General features: G+C 41.2%; 1 pseudogene; it reads left to right on the top strand.

Moving 5' to 3' along the window:
* Positions 1 to 12,875, top strand: part of LOC135891602 (bromodomain-containing protein 4-like) — a 114,322-nt pseudogene that overhangs the window by 69,789 nt on the left and 31,658 nt on the right.

The following is a 12,875-nucleotide window of genomic DNA, read 5'->3' as shown; positions in this document are numbered from 1 at the left end:
ATCACAGGTGCTGAGGTGCCCCCACTACCCCCCCACCCAGCTCTTTAACTTGAATTGGCGCCCCAATAGGTGCCCAGTATCTCTGAAAATCGTGGCCAGGGTGTCCCATGTTGGCTACTGGAAATCAGATGTTTTTGAAAATGTTGGCATTAAGTGATTTAGTGCTATCATTAGAGCCATTGGACAGCACTCTGCCTCTAGGTATAGTGCAATGTGTGTGGTATGTGAGCCTTCTTTACCTTCAAATTTATTTTGAAATTGCAAATGTTCCTTGGGATGCAATTTTTGGTTTTGTTTTAGCTTGTTGGCTCTTATCTTTCACTTTCTGTTCCAAAATTAATCATATAATATGTTTATAATTCTCTCAGTTTAAACATTGTTTTTAAAAACCAGCAACCCTGAATGCAGTTTGTATTCTTTATCAAGCTTTCTGCCACATAATAAAGCTACAGTCACCAGATTTTTTTTTAGTAGTCTTTGAATATGTACAAATGAATATACTTGTTTTGATAATACTTTGTTACCAAAAAAAGAAACTAAATGTTTCTGGTCTAGAATATTTACAGTGATGTTTGTTTTGCTAAATCTTTCTCCTGCTTTTCTGATTAAATATAGGGGCCCTTCTTGACCCTGTACTGCAGGATAGTAACGTAATTATTAACATATAGAATACTGTTTCCCATGAACTGAAATGTAATTGTTTAAACATTTTAGAATTGTATATTTGACACCTTATGTAACTAATGTATTGTTAGTTCACAATACCCTTTACTGTAACAGCCCTGTCGTTGGCCATCCTTTGAGCTTCTCTCTCTGTAATGTTTAAATGAGCAATATGATTCTGGAGAAGTTGCAAAATATATATCCTGATAGGAGACTCTTGGAAACACCTGCACTGGTGAAGTGGAAAATTAGATTTAAAATCTTACTGATAATCTTTGCACTTCAATTTGTAATAAGATCTGGCTTCTTATGCTCCTCTTTTATAATAACTTGGTTTCTGTTTTTCCTTTTTTTTACCCACTGAGCTGCTGTTTGGTGGGTGTACTTGGTGTTTTGTGCAATAGATATATGTAGTTTTAAATCATCTAAAAATCTTAAAACTATAATTGTAAGTTATTTTATCTTGGTTTGGTTTATCATAAAGCACTTTGATACATGTAAAAATACACACCAGTTAATTCTATAATATATAAGAAAAAATAGGTACACATTATATAACTAGTTATACTGAAATTACACTTCTGCTCCAATCTCCTGCAGTTCACTCTCCGTAGTCACTAAAGACAGGTTTTAATGCACTAGTACAGTGCTCTCTTACAGCTGCCTGACTCATCTCTGTAGTCCAGATTTCTGAAAAGCTACTTACATTCTGGGTTGATTTTGCTCCACTCACTTTAATCCACCTGTTGTTGCTAATCCTTAATCTAGAATTTAAAACAGAATTTATAAAGCATTCTTGTTAATAATCATGAGTACTATACTTACATTGAAAATCAGCCCTGGAAGATTTAATACCTTGAAGATTGATATTAGTAGAGAAAACAAATTACTGGAGGATATTTTGCAGGAGATTGGACCAGGTGAACAGAATGGTCCCTTAGTTTTATAATCTATGAAAACAGAGGTACAGGATTAAAGGATTAGTGCAGTTTAATTTTAGTTGTGTTTTGATAGTATCTTTATGAATTGTAATGAGATTGAAATTCATCCCTGGAAACACCTACTTGTGATATAGACTAAACACGACCATCAAGTTAGCTGGTAACTTTCTTACCTCCTGACTTTCTATGCAAGTACCGTGAAATTTCGAATAGATTTCATTGCCTCTTTCAGTTATGGTTTTTGTATCTTCAGCCTTAGGTGAGGTTGCATGTAAGTAACCTTTTTTCTACAGAATACAAATAGTTTTGTAAGCATATCTGTTCTTTTGATCTTAATCATTCAGTCATGAATGATCAGGCTATAATATACAGTGGTGCATCTTTATGGCAGAGAGTGTCTAGAGCTCACAGAACACACAAATATACGTTAACAAGTCAGAAATTATCTTTAGAGGTGCAGTGCTGGGTCTTTCTGGCTTGAGTATCCTCTTACCTCTTTAGTGAAGCAAAAGAGCTCAGTTTTATTCATACTGGGGGGAGGAAGGGAATGTGGGAGGCAATACTTGTGGTGAACTCGGTCTCCATGTTTCATAGCTATTGTTTCATGTTTCATAGTTTTAATGAATGAAGTAATATTGTGATGTTATACCTCATCTAAAGATCTCGAGTATTATTTTGTGTTCATGCCTTAGCTAGCAAGCCTGAGATGACTCCTGAAAAGCCTCAAAGACCATTGATATGTAGAAACCATTCTACTAAAATTATTTCCATGGTAACAAACACTAAAGTTAAGGTTTCAACTTGACTTGTGTCAGCTTTCTCGCAAATTTTGCTTTTGTTCTGAAACTTCCTATGCTGTAGCTCAGCTCAGAGGTAAACTTTTGGGTTGAACATTTTGAGTCAACTCCAATTCAGCTGTGAGTTGTGCAAAAGAAAGATACTTTTCCTGTGTTTGTAATATGTATTTTTATGCATGGATTAAATGGCTGACCTTTCAAACTTCAGACCCTGATAAATTGTAATCTGTTCCTTAATAGAGTTTCCTGTTTCCTTATGAATCTGAGGGGAGAAAACACTTCCCTCCTCAACAGTACTTCACCCATTTGAATTTAATTGGCTTCTGTTTTGTCTTTATCAGGCATCAGGTAGCTTTTTAGTCATGTTTGACAGCCCTGCCCTTCTCAACAATCAAACTCCTTAACAACGTCGATATACTGTGGTGACTGAGAAACTTAAGAGAATGGGGGCATCTAGATTTGGTGTGGGGGGGTCCTCTATGCAGAAACTTCCTCTCATCCTCTTTTTCTCACATGGGCTGGGAGTCTCTACCAATTCAGATTTAGTGGGCTTAATGCCCAAAGTTCCTGATCATCTGGCACCTAGGAAATGTAGATGAACTAGGATATTCTACCCTAGTGTCCTGCATTCAGGATGTAGTTTGAATGGTGCATCTGAGGAGGCATTCATATCCACACATAGTGATTTGTGAACAGAATGCCAGGTGTCAGATTGGCAGAGCTTGTACACAGCAGCTGACCTGCCTACTAATTCAGGAGGCCACCATTCCCCTCACACAGTTGTACCTTCAATACCTCATATGGCTCTATATGAATAAACTTACTTTGCTAAACTCCTAGAGGTGATTTGGCCCTTGGGTTCTGAAATAGGAAACTTGATTCCCTGTAGTCTTAACTTAGGCCTTGGCTACACTTGCAGCTGTACAGCGCAGCGCTGTGAGGTAAACCTGTCTTCGTACAGCTGAGTAGGGAAAAGCGCTGCAGTCTGTCCACACTGACAGCTGCCAGCTCAGTGGTGTGGCCACACTTGCAACATTTGCACCTGTGTTGGGAGCGGTGCATTATGGGCAGCTATCCCAGCATTCATGTGGCTGCAACGTGCTTTTCAAAAGGGGGGGTGGGGTGGATTGTGACAGGGAGTGTGGGGGGAGAGAGAGTGCTTTTTGGAACGTGTCAGCTCTCTATTTTGCAAGTTCCGAACTCCCGGCCCCCTGCTCATTCATTTACTCACTGAAAGCAAGCTGCAAACTATTTGCTTTTCTCTGTGGTACGAGCTTTGAAACCGGCACTTCCGCATTCCTGCAGCCGGTCACAACAATGGAGAGGACTGACCACTTGACGAGGTGATTAGTACAGCCCTGCAGGCGTTTACACTCACACCCCTGAGTCGTAGCCACCTCCGCTGCAGCTGTTATTCCTCTCGGAGATGTGGAGTACCTGCAGCGGTGTACCCAGGGAGATACAGCGCTGTAAGTGCCCTGCCAGTGTGGACGGGGAGTGAGTTACAGCGCTGGGGGAGGCTTTACAGCGCTGTAACTTGCAAGTGTAGCCAAGGCCTTACTGTGCAGATAATGTTTCGAAGTGCTCACTACCTCCTATCTGTTGTAGCTCCTCCCTGGGAAACACCAAATGGGGGAAGAAAAAATAAGAGATTAATTTTCTCTCAGTAGAATCTAGAATTAACTTTGTATTAATCACCAAGGACACTCCTAATAGCATCAGTAGGACCCTACCAAATTCAGGGTCCATTTTGGTCAATTTCACGATCATAGGATTTTTAAAATAATAAATTTCATTATTTCAGGTATTTAAATCTGAAATTTTATGATGTTGTAATTGTAGAGGTCCTGACCCAAAAAGGGGTGGGGGGTTGCAAGGTTATTGTAGGGGGAATTGTGGTACTGATGCCCTTACTTCTGCGCTGCTGCTGGCGGTGGCGCTGCCTTCAGAGCTGGGTAGCTGGAGAGCAGCGGCTTCTGGCCGGGAGTCCAGTTCTGAAGGCAGAGCCACCGCCAGCAACAGCACAGAGGTAAGGATGGCATGGTATGGTATTGCCACCCTTCTTTGTGCTGCTGCTGGCAGGGCACTGCCTTCAAAGCTGGGCGTCCGGCCAACAGCCACTGCTCTCCAGCCACTCAGCTCTGAAGGCAGCGCAGAAGTAAGGGTGGCAGTACTATGAATCCCCTAAAATAATCTTGACACCCCCCTCCCCCCCCGCAGCTCCCTTTTGGGTCAGGACCCCCAATTTGAGAAAAGCTCGTCTCCCCTGTGAAATCTGTATACTATAGGGTAAAAGCACACAAAAGATCAGATTTCACAGAGGGAGACCAGATTTCACGGTCCATGACAACTTTTTTCGTGGCCATAAATTTGGTAGGGCCCTAAGCATCAGTAAAGGGGCTTTGCAGAAGAGCACTGCTATATCTATGTCCTGCAAACCACTTGAGTAGTTACTCGGAGAACTGTGCAGTTGGGGAGTTGACTATTGAAATTCAACTGTCAAGGCTCTATGACTGATCAAATTTGCACCCTTACTGTTCTGATAACTGTATAAAATTTGGCTTAATATTCTATTTTAATGTGGTGAATTTTAATAGAAATTCTTTTGTTGGGAGTTTGGGTATGGAATATTCTTCTCTTTATTCTTTTCACTGGGGATGTTCATTTTTTAAAACATAGTTTCCATATTTTCTAATGAGACGTCGGGAAAAGTGCTTTGCTTTGGTTTTGAGCCCACTGAAGAATTACCATCTTGATACACCACTCCTTGTCAGTTTACAACATGCTGATTCTGGTTGCATCTGAATTGAGGGAGGAGAACTAATTAATATTTGTAAAGCACCATACAGAGCTTCAAAGTCCACTAGGCACCTGCACTTGAGTGTAATCCTATTTTAAGAAACTATTTACTTGCATAACTGATTGCAGGATCCAGGCCTTAGTGTGTTTATGTACTGTGATACATAGAAAAGCTAAGTACTATTTTTAATCACTGTTCTTTTGCCCTGTTAAGATTAGGGTTGTTGGGTTTTTTCTTCAAAACCCTAGTGTTTTTTAATGTAATAATTTGACAAATATCGCATCAGCATTTTTCTACTAAGGTGATAGTTCCATTAGAAATTCAATAAACTGATATGCCAGCACATTAGAATATAGGTATCCCTTTTTCTGTAGCTAGATATACATCTTATCCAAGACCAATTTGAACCTTGGGCTTTAAGTGCTCTTGCTACTGCTAACAACTTTCTTTAGCCACATTTTTTAGGAAACCCTTCTGCCTTACATGACTGTGTCAGTGGCATAGAAGCCACAATGAGTTGATCTGCTCTCCCTGCACAACAGGGGAAGGGAAGCAATTCGATTTAATTGTCTTCCAGCAAAATGCCAAGAAAGCACCACAACACAGTCTGGAAACCATGAGTCACTTATACACAGTATTCACATTTTGAGCTCATCTCTAATACCAGGGTAGTATGGAGGTTCTCTGTGCTATCAAGGGAAGTTTATTTTATAACCAAAACTATTTTGTAAAGTTTTTACTTGCAGTCTCTTAGCATTGTTAAAATGTTTTCTCCAAATCACATGATTGTTCCTGTTGTATTTTATTTTTCTATAAACTGCTGGGAACTGGGATTGATTTTTACTGGAATGTATAACTGCATGTTACTAGCAAAACTGTAATCCTAGAAAGTAAGAATGCATTTGACAATGAATGGACTGTCATTGCCATTTTGATTCAGATTCCTTTTAAGGCACTTCAATTAGCATTTATCTACAAATAATTATACAAATCTGTTTATTTTTATATTTTTATCTGCATGCTTTTTGATTTAACAGTAATGTAACCACAATCTTTTTTAAAACAAGCTGTATAGTTTTTTTATATTTTTGTTTTTAAATAAAAATAAATAAAGTGTTTGGTTTGCTACAGAAAATGTACCTTTTGTATAATGGAATTGCAGTTTTAAGAAGTCATTTCAAAATGGAAAGAATATTTTTACCAAGTGTATAATTGTATACTATTATATTGAGTATTTCACCTTCCTCAGTGAAAGTGTGGGGAAGTAACTAATTAATAATTGGAAAAACTTGTGAGAGTGGGGAAGATACCCTAGAACCTTCCAGAGAGGAAAGCTATTTGATAGAATAAGTTAATTGTAAGCAGAGGCTTCACTTACTGGAAACTGGGCTCTGATCTTAGTGTTTCTACTCTGAAAAGTGACTTTGTGAGAATGGCATCGTGGAATCCCATATTTATTGTGTCTTGAGGATTTCTGTGTCAGATGTGCTGTGTGCACAAGTAGAAATTTTTTTCTAACTACCAGCCTTGAAATCTCAACCTGGGCTCTAAGAGCCAAAGCTTAGTTGAAATGCAGTATGAAGAGAACCATCATAATGGTTCTGTGAACCAGATTTAGTTCATGCGGAGCCCTTGGTGCCTTTCATGGACTTCCATAGGTGTAACACTGATTTGGAACTTAATAAGCAATTTTGTAGATACACGAGATGGAATAGAATCAGCAGCTCAGTCAGTCTTGGCTGTGTTGGCTCTGCAGGGTTAATAAGAATAAAAAGCAGCAAAATTTTATCTCTAAAATAGCTGATGTGACTATTCAGAGTAAAACTGAAAAGTGATTTTCTGGGCCACGTTTTATAACATTGTCTTTTGTTTGCCTGTTCTTGCATTTCTGGAGACCTCCTGGTTAGTTAAATGGCCAGAAGGTTAGTGTACTGTGGCTGGCTGGAGTGGAGCGGAGTGGAGCTGTGTCCATAGCTTCTTTAGTCCCACGGAATCACACCCGTGAGTCTAATATTAAACAGAACTGCTGATCCAAACAAACCAGGAGATGCACAACCGTTTGCTCAGAGCAATATAAAGTGAATGGGGCCTCTTGTCAATCCAGACCAAACCATTTTCTCTTACCTGTGTGCAGAGCATGGTCCAGTATCTTGGCTAAACATGTGATAGTTTGTCAATAATTCAGTTTAAACTAAAGACAATATCATTACAAGAAATATGCACACCAGTAAGCAAACGTGCCGCTTCTGAGGAGCTTGGTTAGCAGCTAGCCATCACACCTCTGAGGAATATAGGAGTGAGAGCAAACACCTGTACAAAGAAGCAACTAGGTCAGAGTGACACCACTTGGTACCTTTTTAACTGCTTTTCAGGGTTGATACTTGCACACAGCCTTATAACATGTCTGATAGTCCCTCTTTTTCACACCTTTACTATTGCAAAACACACACATGTTGATCAGCTGCATGGAAACCATGAAGCTAGGGGGTCTCTGACATAAAGTACAAATGAGAAATGTTATATATTAAACATGGCATTTTTGGCTGACTCCTGAAACTGGGGACTGTCTATGTATAATCTCCCATTTCCAGTCCCATTCACATAGGAGTGACACTGGCTTAATTGCCTTTTCGCTGATAATGTTTACTAGTGCAACTTCCTTGTGTACTTATGCAGCGAATCTGCAACTTGTCGAGAGGAATTCTCTCAAATCCCATTGATTTGCAAAGATCAAATATTTCATAGTTTTCCTTGTCTCTTCCCCTCAAGTGGTGGTGTCCTTTTACAAAACTCCTCCTTTCCTGGAACCCCCCACATTTGTTTGTATCCCATCCTTTGATTTCTTCCCATTGGTATTTTTTCTTCTGAATAAATGGAACATGACAGAAATATTGGTTCCTTCAGTAACTTTTTTTCCCCAGCCACACAGCTTATTCAGTTTCCTCCTAGTTTGGTATGCATGGTAGGAAGTTTCTTGTGATGCAGACAAGGTAAAAGTGGATCAGCAAGTAGAATGTTTATAGCAAAGTGAATCAGGTTCTGTTTGCTATATATATTACACTTGCATCAGATAAGAATGTGGCAGTTACAGGCTCCAAAGCACATTTGCAAACCCCTCACATAGTGTATGGCTCACAGTAAAGCAGACCAGTCTCTTAGATACTTAACTGTTACAGAGACTGACATCTGTCATTTTGATGACTTTTCTGTAAATTTGATTTTAGTTTACTGATTAGTATGGGGCTTCTATTTTCTGCCCTCAGTCATAGAGTAGGAACTCAGAAAAGACCTCAGTGAATAGTTGTAAAACATGATTTTCCTGAAGACCTACATGTTGCTGTGTTTCTTTCTTGCCTTTCAGTGGCTCGGTGGTGACTCTTCAGTTGATTGGTGTGGTGTTCCTGTGATTAATTCTCTCTCAGCCTCTCTCTCGGTTACCTGGGTTTTTGACTCAGATGGGGAAAGTCTATGTGGGGCAAGTCACTTAATAGCAGAAAACATCAACCACTCTCTCTTTCTCCTTTGTGCAAAGTAACGTCAAAGTGGCTGGTTACGATGGCTTTGTATATTTAAGTCAAAATCTACTCTTTTAAACAAGTTTGCAAGCAGATTAACCATAATCATTTTTCAATTTTAGTCCAGTGGAAAATGCACTGGACTGGGATCCAGTTTTCAGCTCTACCATGTACAGTTTCAAGAGAGACGTTAAACCTCCCATGTTTTAGATTCCCCATCTGTAAAATGGGAATGATGATACTTGGCCCCATTTGTAAAACGGTTGGAGAGCCTCGGAGGAAAAGTGCAAAGGATTGTTTATTTTTTGTTCCATCCACTTCTGTATGGATGTTTAGCACATGAGCTTTAATGCATGTAATTTACTGAGGTTTTATTGGCTCTTTGAAATGTCTTCTGCTGGGTCAAGGCCTAGTTAAGTAATTATTCGTACCAAGTTAGACTGGCAAAGTGTCAGATTTGTACAGTAGTCCTCAAATGACTAGTGGCCCCAACCAATGGTGTTGATGCTTCATCTCCCAATACTGTAATGAGGATCTCTGCTACCCACCTTCCATTTACTCTTGGACATGTTCTGACCTGCAGCTGAGCTTGGGCTGTTCCTAGTGGTCACGAAAACAGCCTGAACCATGGAAAATGTGAACAGTTGAATGGGAGTCTGTCAACACACTTGAGGTCTTGCTCTGGTAAAATGATATCGCTTCCTGAAAAGCTTAGGGAATCCCTGTAATGATAGACCCTGGTGGCTGCAGGGACCTCCAGGAATACTTTAATTATGCTGTATTTACCTTCTACCACAGGGAAACTCATAATGAGAGACACATATGAAGGAAGCATGATATACATAGGAAGGGGGTCTGAATACTTACTAGATCATCTTAAATTTTGCTACAAAATGGTTTGACTTTGTATTGGCCTTGCAAAATTATGAAAATTTCATAGATTCCAAGGCCGGAAGGTACAAAAGTGATTATCTAGTCTGGCTTCAATTTACCAGCCTAAGTACAAATTCTACCATATTTGCCTGTCCCCTCCCATGAGGATTCACGGTGGTGAAAATAGGAATACTTTACTTACCGATTTAAAAAAAAAAAACACCTGGGGCATGAATGGGCCACTAGAATTTTGCCAAGGCTGTTTTAAACCCATGTTCAGGGGTAGTGCTTGAGTCTTAACCCCACACCACTGGGCGTGCCAAATAATGATGAAGTAGAACACGTTCAAGCAAGGGAATTGATTCAGGTGTTTGGCTGGAATTCTCCAGGGGAGGAAATTTAAGCCAGATGGTCAATATTGTGCCTTTCATTTTTGTTGATTTAATAAACTCTGAAGTAAGCTGCAAAGGAAGTCTTGGGAAGCTCTAATATATAACAAATTTTCACCAATGGAGAGAGGCTGACTGGTAGTGAAAGCTGCTGAAAGTCCCAGACAGTTTTGTTTTAGGGTGGAGAAGAAAGTTTCTTCTGTTTGACTCCCAGTATGACCTCTGATAGAAAGCGGTGAGTTTAAGCCCTCTTCTTGTTTAAACAGCAAGAGGCCCTTGGATGCAAACTCTTAACAATTCTCCAGTGTGAGAGGAAGGATGGCTTTCTGTGTTGCATCTATTCTATCATGGCTGCTGTCTATTTATTTTCTCTTCTCCATCACTGACATTGTAATGTTCAAATAAGTGCTCTTGAGCTAACTAATGAGCTGTGAAAACACTTGCTTCACAGCCAGCTCTCTGCAGCCCTGTCAGGTTGTATCTCCAATAGGCTATTTGAAAGATTTTTCTATCATTCCAGCTCCACCAATGGTAGCAATGGAAGTATTTTCAGTAGACCACTGGCATTTTTACCACCGTTATCTAACACTGGTCAGAATGGGTATAGAAGACACCATGACACAAATTCTGGCAGCTCCCTGAGTCTTATCCACACTAACTCCCACTTTGGTTACCACCGGTGGCACTGCACTGGTGAGAGATTTCCAAGAAACTCTAATATAGGCAAGGGCTAACCAATTCTTATAGTCTGTCACTTTGGTGTCCCAAAGGCCTGTGGCCGAAGAATTAGTGTTGGTCAAAGTCTTGAAGAAATTTCTTTGTAAATCATTGTAGTTGATGTTTTGAAAGTTCTGATCCTTCCTGGTTTTGTGAAGGAACAAAGATGTAGCCAAGGAAACTGAATTTCTTTCCTCAGGAATCTGTAGTAAGTTCCAAAGGTAAAATCAGGGAAAAGCTGCCTGTTTTTGTGTCTGAAAATGTGTTCTTCATGAGTGCTTCAGAGAGAGCAGTTTGCAGTGAGCACCAAAACTTCGCTACGCTTCCTGTGATTTAAGTGTTGTACTTGTAACTGAGATCAGTAATATTAGTTGCTCCCATATTTGTGTCAGTGATTCCTGGAAGAGCAGCACCTGGATGCTAACCCTTTTATTATCCCTTCTTCCTTTCTCCACAGAAATGGCACCAAAATTGAAGAAGAAAGGGCACTCTGGGAGAGAGCAAAAAAAGGTGAGTTTTGGAGAAGCCTCCCTCCTGGAGCCATGAGAGAATTCCTATGAATTAGCGTCCTCAGTATACATTGACCGCCGAATCATCAGAGAGGTTGGGCTGGGCCGGGCACACAGGCTGTTAAAACAATACTCTTATTTAGATCTCCCTTTTAGATCAGGAGCTTATAGTCAACCACAGGCTCAGTCCCTCCATTATTGATGTCTGGAATTGTTCTGAGCTGCCTCCCTGCATACCAGATGACACAAGGCTGGAAACTTAAATGAGGTGGTGTTCTGCTGATCTCATGAGTTTTTGTCTTCCCTAGCATCACCACCACCACCATCAGCAGGTGCAGCAGCAGCAGATGCAACCACTGCCTCCACAGCCTGTCCCTCAACAAGCACCGCCTCCGATGAAGTCTTCTCCCCCTCCTTTCGTACCTGCACAGGTCCCCATCATGGAGCATCCGCTCCCAGGGAACATGTTTGACACTATCACACATTTCACCCAGCCCATCATGCATCTTCCTCAGCCAGAGATGCCACCCCATCTCCCCCAGCAACCTGAGCATAGCACTCCTCCTCACTTGAACCAACATGCAGTAGTCTCTCCTCCAGGTAAGCACTTAATGGGCAATGCTGTGTGTCTAAAGCTGTAGCCCTTTCTTCTTCTTGGAGTAGATGCAGCCATGTATTCCATGTAGGTGTGTGTCTCCCCAGCACACCAGAACAGGAGAAATTTGCCCAGCAGTACCTGTAGAGGGGTGGCACTCGCACCTTTTGGTTATAGTCCTGGCTACATGAGGCAGTGCTGTCCTGACCCTTCCTCAGTTCCTTCTTACCGCCCATGACTGGAGTCGGAGCTTTGTGTGGTCTCAACCTCTCAACTAATTTAGTTTTTTCTCTTGTATATAGTTAGTAGTACTCTTAATGTTAGAGTAGTTTGTGTTACCAGTCTGTTTCCTCAGTGATGCCCTCCTGGGGTTTAAACATTGTCTTTCATGTGGGGAAGCGATCCCCGGTAGCAAGGCCCATGTCAAGAAGCATTGCGCAATCTGCCGATCAGTTTTTAAGAAACTGACTCAAGTGGCTCGGGACCTTCGCCTAAAGAAGCGCCTGCTCGAACAGGCCATGCGGCCTGCTTTGGTCCCAAGGCCCTCAGAGGGTCAGAGGTTGCCCTTGGGCTCCAACAGCACTGCCACTTCACATTCTGGAGCAGGTACTTCAATAGGGGCTCTTCCCTGTTGACTGTGCCGAGGAGACGGTCTCATAAGACCAATCATAGAATATCAGGGTTGGAAGGGACCTCAGGAGGTCATCTAGTCCAACCCCCTGCTCAAAGCAGGACCTAATGCCAACTAAATCATCCCAGACAAGGCTTTGTCAAGCCTGACCTTAAAATCCTCTAAGGAAGGAGATTCCACCACCTCCTTAGGTAACCCGTTCCAGAGCTGCTTCACCCTCCTAGTGAAAAAGTTTTTCCTAAGATCCAACCTAAGCCTCCCCCACTGTAACTTGAGACCATTACTCCTTGTTCTGTCATCTGGTACCACTGAGAACAGTCTAGATCCATCTCTTTGGAACCCCCTTTCAGGTAGTTGAAAGCCGCTATCAAATCCCTCCTCATTCTTCTCTTCTGCAGACTAAATAATTCCAGCTCTCTCAGCCTCTCCTCATAAAGCATGTGCT

The sequence above is a fragment of the Emys orbicularis genome, chromosome 19 (assembly GCF_028017835.1).
Source record: "Emys orbicularis isolate rEmyOrb1 chromosome 19, rEmyOrb1.hap1, whole genome shotgun sequence".
Lineage (NCBI taxonomy): Eukaryota > Metazoa > Chordata > Testudines > Emydidae > Emys > Emys orbicularis.
This window is presented reverse-complemented; position numbering and strand designations above follow the sequence as displayed.